Genomic DNA, 8304 nt, shown 5'->3' with positions numbered 1-8304 from the left:
CGAGGATCGACTTGCAAGTGGCATAAAAAATAGAAGACCCAGTTGCGAGTCGATGGTCGACTTCCAAGTGGCATAGAACAAAAGACCTAGTTGTGAGTCAAGGCTCGACTTGCAAGTGGCATCAAACAAAAAACCTAGTCGCAAGTCAAGGTTTCACTTGTAAGTTGGAAAATGAAAAAAAACTACAGGTCGACAATTGTGAGTCAATGGTGGAGTTGCTACTGGGCTATTACAACTAGACAAAGGCCAAAGTTGTGAGTCAAGTGTTGACCTACAAGTGACATCAAACAAAGAACTCGGTTGCAAGTCGGGGGTCAACTTGCAAGTGGCATCAAAGAAGAAGACCCAGTTGCAAGTCAAGGGTTGACTTCCAAGTGGCATAAAAAACATAGTTGCAAGTCATGGCTTCACTTGCAAGTAGAAATTAAACAAAAAATATGGGCCCACAATTGCGATTCGAGGGTGGACTTCCAACTGGGGCTAATCAAACTAGAGAAACACCACAGTTGCAAGTCGATTGTCAGCTTGCAAGTGGCATCAAACAAAGAACCCAGTTGTGAGTCAGAGGGTTGACTTGCAAGTGACATAAGACAAAAGACCCAATTGCAAGTCGAGGGTCGACTTGCGAGTGGCATCAAACAAAAAACCTATTTCCAAATCGTGGGTCGACTTGCAAGTGGCATCAAACAACAAACCTAGTTGCAAGTCGAGGGACGGCTTGCAGCGGCTTGCAACTGGGCTATTACGACTAGAGAAACACCACAGTGGCAAGTCAAGGGTCGACTTGCAAGTGGCATCAAACAAAAAACCTAGTTGCAAGTCAAGGCTTCACTTGCAAGTGGGAATGAAACAAAAACTACGCTCCCACAATTGCGAGCAGATGGTGGACTTGCATCAGGGTCTATTACAACTAGAGAAACACCACAATTGCGAGTGGATGGTCGGCTTGCAAGTGGCAACAAACAAAGAACCTGGTTGTAAGTCGAGGGTCCACTTGCAAGTGGCATAAAAAATAGAAGACCCAGTTGCGAGTCGAGGGTCGACCTGCAAGTGGGATCAAACAAAAAACCTATTTGTAAGTCGAGGCTTCACTTGCAAGTTGGAAAATGAAAAAAAACTACAGGCCCACAATTGCGAGTCAATGGTGGACTTGCATCTCGGCCCCTCGGGCTATTATAACTAGACAAACACCACAGATGCGAGTCGAGGGTCGGCTTGCAACTTGGGTTATTACAAACTAGACAAACACCACAGTTGCAAGTCAAGTGACGACCTGCAAGTGGCATCAAACAAAGAACCTGATTGCAAGTCGAGGGTCGACTTGCAAGTGGCATTAAAGAAAAATACCTAGTTGCAAGTCAAGGGTCGACTTGCTAGTGACATCAAACAAAAACCCTTGTAGCAAGTCGTGGCTTCACTTGCAAGTGGAAATTAAAACAAAAACTATGGGCCCACAATTGTGAGACGATGGTGGACTTGCAACTGGGCTATTAAAACTATAGAAACACCATAGTTGCGAGTCTGATTGTTGTCTTGCAAGTGGCATCAAAGAAAAGAACCTAGTTGCAGGTCAAGGGTCGACTTGCAAGTGGCATAAAACATTAGACCCAGTTGCAATTCCAGGGTCGACTTGCAAGTGGCATGAAAAAAAAAACCCAGTTGCACGTCACGGGTCAACTTGCAAGTGGCATCAAAACAAAAAATCCTAGTGGCAAGTCGAGGGTCGACTTGCAAGTGGCATAAATGTTGGGGAACGTAGTAATTTCAAAAAAATTCATACGCACAAGCAAGATCATGGTGATGCATAGCAACGAGAGGGGAGAGTGTTGTCTACATACCCTCGTAGACCGTTCGCGGAAGCGTTATATCAACGCGGTTGATGTAGTCGTACGTCTTCACGTCCGACCGATCCAAGTACCGAAAGCATGGCACCTCCGAGTTCTGCACATGTTTGGCTCGGTGACGTCCTCGCCTTCTCGATCCAGCAAGAGGGGCGAAGTAGTAGATGAGTTCCAGCAGCATGACGGCATGGTGACGTTGTTGATGAAGAATAATCTCTGCAGGGCTTCGCCTAAGCACTACGAAAACTATGACGGAGGATAAACTAGAGGGGACGGGGTTGCCAGCACACGGCTTGGTGTGTCTTGGGTGCTAGCCCTACCCCTCTATTTATATGTTGAGCCTTGGGGTCGAAACTTGGAGTAAAAGCCTCCACAAAGTCGGTTTCACCCGAAAGGCAAGAGTCCTTCTCGGACTCCAGGGCCAGACGCCAGGGTTCCCGGCGTCTGGACCCAGACGCCAGGGACCCTGGCGTCTGGCCCCTGGACTCCGCAAAACTTCCTTTTGCGCTTTCCAAAAACCTTGTGGGCTTTCCCCTTTGGCCCAAATAAAGTTTTCTCGTACCCAAACATTTCGAGAAACATCCGGAACCCCTTCCAGTGAATTCCGGAACCCTTCCGGTGACCAAACACTATTATCCCATATATAAAACTTTATCTCCGGACCATTCTGGAGTTCCTCGTCATGTCCGTGATCTCATCCCGGACTCCGAACAACATTCAGTCACCAACATACATAACTCATATAGTACTATATTGTCAACGAACGTTAAGCGTGCGGACCCTACGGGTTCGAGAACTATGTAGACATGACCGAGACACCTCTCTGGTCAATAACCAATAGCGGGACCTGGATGCCCATATTGGCTCCTACATATTCTACGAAGATCTTTATCGTCAGACCGCATAACAACATATGTTGTTCCCTTTGTCATTGATATGTTACTTGCTCGAGATTCGATCGTCGGTATCTCAATACCTAGTTCAATCTCGTTACCGGCAAGTATCTTTACTCGTTCCGTAATACATCATCCCACAACTAACTCATTAGTTGCAATGCTTGCAAGGCTTATAGTGATGTGCATTACCGAGTGGGCCCAGAGATACCTCTCCGACAATCGGAGTGACAAATCCTAATCTCGAAATACGCCAACCCAACAAGTACCTTTGGAGACACCTGTAGAGCACCTTTATAATCACCCAGTTACGTTGTGATGTTTGGTGGCACACAAAGTGTTCCTCCGGTAAACGGGAGTTGCATAATCTCATAGTCATAAGAACATGTATAAGTCATGAAGAAAGCAATAGCAACAAACTAAATGATCATGTGCTAAGCTAGCGGAATGGGTCAAGTCAATCACATCATTCTCCTAATGATGTGATCCCGTTAATCAAATGACAACTATTTGTCTATGGCTAGGAAACATAACCATCTTTGATCAACGAGCTAGTCAAGTAGAGGCATACTAGTGACACTCTGTTTGTCTATGTATTCACACATGTATCATGTTTCCGGTTAATACAATTCTAGCATGAATAATAAACATTTATCATGAAATAAGGAAATAAATAATAACTTTATTATTGCCTCTAGGGCATATTTCCTTCAGTCTCCCACTTGCACTAGAGTCAATAATCTAGATTACACAGTAATGATTCTAACACCCATGGAGCCTTGGTGCTGATCATGTTTTGCTCGTGGAAGAGGCTTAGTCAACGGGTGTGCAACATTCAAATCCATATGTATCTTGCAAATTTCTATGTCTCCCACCTGGACTAAATCCCGGATGGAATTGAAGCGTCTCTTGATGTGCTTGGTTCTCTTGTGAAATCTGTATTCCTTTGCCAAGGCAATTGCACCAGTATTGTCACAAAAGATTTTCATTGGACCCGATGCACTAGGTATGACACCTAGATCGGATATGAACTCCTTCATCCAGATTCCTTCATTTGCTGCTTCCGAAGCAGCTATGTACTCCGCTTCACACGTAGATCCCGCCACGACGCTTTGTTTAGAACTGCACCAACTGACAGCTCCACCGTTTAATATAAAGACGTATCCGGTTTGTGATTTAGAATCGTCCGGGTCAGTGTCAAAGCTTGCATCAACGTAACCATTTACGATGAGCTCTTTGTCACCTCCATAAACGAGAAACATATCCTTAGTCCTTTTCAGGTATTTCAGGACATTCTTGACCGCTGTCCAGTGATCCACTCCTGGATTACTTTGGTACCTCCCTGCTAGACTTATAGCAAGGCACACATCAGGTCTGGTACACAGCATAGCATACATGATAGAGCCTATGGCTGAAGCAGTGGTCGGGCATTGAGTCTTACTCAACTTCCCACCTTGTAACACGGGCAAGAACCCTTTCTTTGCTTGATCCATTTTGAACTTTTTCAAAACTTTGTCAAGGTATGTGCTTTGTGAAAGTCCAATTAAGTGTCTTGATCTATCTCTATAGATCTTGATGCCCAATATGTAAGCAGCTTCACCGAGGTCTTTCATAAAAAACTTTTATTCAAGTATCCCTTTATGCTATCCAGAAATTCTATATCATTTCCAATTAGTAATATGTCATCCACATATAATATCAGAAATGCTACAGAGCTCCCACTCACTTTCTTGTAAATACAGGCTTCTCCAAAAGTCTGTACAAAACCAAATGCTTTGATCACACTATCAAAGCGTTTATTCCAACTCCGAGAGGGTTGCACCAGTCCATAAATGGATCGCTGGAGCTTGCACACTTTGTTAGCTCCCTTTGGATCGACAAAACCTTCCGGTTGCATCATATACAACTCTTCTTCTAGAAATCCATTCAGGAATGCAGTTTTGACATCCATCTGCCAAATTTCATAATCATAAAATGCGGCAATCGCTAACATGATTCGGACAGGCTTAAGCATCGCTACGGGTGAGAAGGTCTCATCGTAGTCAATCCCTTGAACTTGTCAAAAACCTTTCGCAACAAGTCGAGCTTTGTAGACAGTAACATTACCGTCAGCGTCAGTCTTCTTCTTGAAGATCCATTTATTCTCAATTGCTTGCCGATCAATGGGAAGTCAACCAAAGTCCACACTTTGTTCTCATACATGGATCCCATCTCAGATTTCATGGCTTCTAGCCATTTTGCAGAATCTGGGCTCACCATCGCTTCTTCATAGTTCGTAGGTTCATCATGATCTAGTAGCATGACTTCCAGAATAGGATTACCATACCACTCTGGTGCGGATCTTACTCTGGTTGATCTACGAGGTTCAGTAATAACTTGATCTGAAGTTCCATGATCATCATCATTAACTTCCTCACTAATTGGTGTAGGTGTCACAGAAACCGATTTCTGTGATGAACTACTTTTCAATAAGGGAGCAGGTACAGTTACCTCATCAAGTTCTACTTTCCTCCCACTCACTTCTTTCGAGAGAAACTCCTTCTCTAGAAAGGATCTATTCTTAGCAACGAATGTCTTGCCTTCGAATCTGTGATAGAAGGTGTACCCAACAGTCTCCTTTGGGTATCCTATGAAGACACATTTATCCGATTTGGGTTCGAGCTTATCAGGTTGAAGCTTTTTCACATAAGCATCGCAGCCCCAAACTTTAAGAAACGACAACTTTGGTTTCTTGCCAAACCATAGTTCATAAGGCGTCGTCTCAACGGATTTCGATGGTGCCCTATTTAACGTGAATGCGGCCGTCTCTAAAGCATAACCCCAAAACAATAGCGGTAAATCAGTAAGAGACATCATAGGTCGCACCATATCTAGTAAGGTACGATTACGACGTTCGGACACACCATTACGCTGTGGTGTTCCGGGTGGCATGAGTTGCAAAACTATTCCGCTTTGTTTCAAATGTAGACCAAACTCGTAACTCAAATATTCTCCTCCACGATCAGATCGTAGAAATTTTATTTTCTTATTATGATGATTTTCAACTTCACTCTGAAATTCTTTGAACTTTTCAAAATGTTTCAGATTTATGTTTCATTAAGTAGATATACCCATATCTGCTTAAATCATCTGTGAAGGTGAGAAAATAACGATATCCTCCATGAGCTCAACATTCATCGAACCATATACATCTGTATGTATGGTTTACAACAAATCTATTGCTCTCTCCATAGTACCGGAGAACGGCGTTTTAGTCATCTTGCCCATGAGGCACGGTTTGCAAGTACCAAGTGATTCATAATCAAGTGATTCCAAAAGTCCATCAGTATGGAGTTTCTTCATGCGCTTTACACCGATATGACCTAAACGGTAGTGCCACAAATAAGTTGCACTATCATTATCAACTCTGCATCTTTTGGCTTCAACATTATGAATATGTGTATCACTACTATCGAGATTCATCAAAAATAGACCACTCTTCAAGGGTGCATGACCATAAAAGATATTACTCATATAAATAGAACAACCATTATTCTCTGATTTAAATGAATAACCGTCTCGCATCAAACAAGATCCAAATATAATGTTCATGCTCAACGCTGGCACCAAATAATGATTATTTAGGTCTAATACTAATCCCGAAGGTAGATGTAGAGGTAGCATGCCGACTGCGATCACATCGACTTTGGAACCATTTCCCACGCGCATCGTCACCTCGTCCTTTGCCAGTGTTCGCTTAATCCGTAGTCCCTGTTTCGAGTTGCAAATATTAGCAACAGAACCAGTATCAAATACCCAGGTGCTACTGCGAGCTCTAGTAAGGTACACATCAATAACATGTATATCACATATACCTTTGTTCACCTTGCCATCCTTCTTATTCGCCAAATACTTGGGGCAGTTCCGCTTCCAGTGTCCAGTCTGCTTGCAGTAGAAGCACTCAGTTTCAGGCTTAGGTCCAGATTTGGGTTTCTTCTCCTGAGCAACAACTTGTTTGCTGTTCTTCTTGAAGTTCCCCTTCTTCTTCCCTTTGCCATTTTTCTTGAAACTGGCGGTCTTATTAACCATCAACACTTGATGCTCCTTCTTGATTTCTACCTCCGCAGCCTTTAGCATTGCAAAGAGCTCAGGAATCGTCTTATCCATCCCTTGCATGTTATAGTTCATCACGAAGCTCTTGTAGCTTGGTGGCAGTGATTGAAGAACTCTATCAATGACACTATCAACAGGAAGATTAACTCCCAGTTGAGTCAAGTGATTATGATACCTAGACATTTTGAGTATATGTTCACTGACAGAACTATTCTCCTCCATCTTGCAGCTATAGAACTTATTGGAGACTTCATATCTCTCAATCCGGGCATTTGCTTAAAATATTAACTTCAACTCCTGGAACATCTCATATGCTCCATGACATTCAAAACGTCGTTGAAGACCCGGTTCTAAGCCATAAAGCATGGCACACTGAACTATTGAGTAGTCATCAGCTTTGCTCTGCCAGACATTCATAACATCTGGTGTTGCTCCTGCAGCAGGCTTGGCACTTAGCGGTGCTTCCAGGACGTAATTCTTCTGTGCAGCAATGAGGATAATCATCAAGTTACGGACCCAGTCCGTGTAATTGCTACCATCATCTTTCAACTTTGCTTTCTCAAGGAACGCATTAAAATTCAACGGAACAACAGCACGTGCCATCTATCTACAATCAACATAGACAAGCAAAATACTATCAGGTACTAAGTTCATGATAAATTTAAGTTCATTTAATCATATTACTTAAGAACTCCCACTTAGAAAGACATCCCTCTAATCTTCTAAGTGATCACGTGATCCAAATCAACTAAACCATAACCGATCATCACGTGAAATGGAGTAGCTTTCAATGGTGAACATCAATATGTTGATCATATATACTATATGATTCACGCTCGACCTTTCGGTCTCAGTGTTCCGAGGCCATATCTGCATATGCTAGGCTCGTCAAGTTTAACCTGAGTATTCTGCATGTGCAAAAACCGGCTTGCACCCGTTGTAGATGGACGTAGAGCTTATCACACCCGATCATCACGTGGTATCTCAGCACGAAGAACTTTCGCTACGGTGCATCCTCAGGGAGAACACTTCTTGATAATTTAGTGAGAGATCATCTTATAATGCTACCGTCAATCAAAGCAAGATAAGATGCATAAAAGATAAACATCACATGCAATCAATATAAGTGATATGATATGGCCATCATCATCTTGTACTTGTGGTCTCCATCTCCGAAGTACCGTCATGATCACCATCATCACCGGCGCGACACCTTGATCTCCATCGTAGCATCGTTGTTGTCTCGCCAATCTTATGCTTCCACGACTATCGCTACCGCTTAGTGATAAAGTAAAGCATTACAGCGTGATTGCATTGCATACAATAAAGCGACAACCATATGGCTCCTGCCAGTTGCCGATAACTCGGTTACAAAACATGATCAGCTCATACAATAAAATTTAGCATCATGTCTTGACCATATCACATCACAACATGCCCTGCAAAAACAAGTTAGACGCCCTCTATTTTGTTGTTGC

Source organism: Triticum dicoccoides, chromosome 2A, assembly GCF_002162155.2.
Source record: "Triticum dicoccoides isolate Atlit2015 ecotype Zavitan chromosome 2A, WEW_v2.0, whole genome shotgun sequence".
In the NCBI taxonomy this organism is placed as follows: domain Eukaryota; kingdom Viridiplantae; phylum Streptophyta; class Magnoliopsida; order Poales; family Poaceae; genus Triticum; species Triticum dicoccoides.
Note: the sequence above shows the minus strand (reverse complement) of the source record.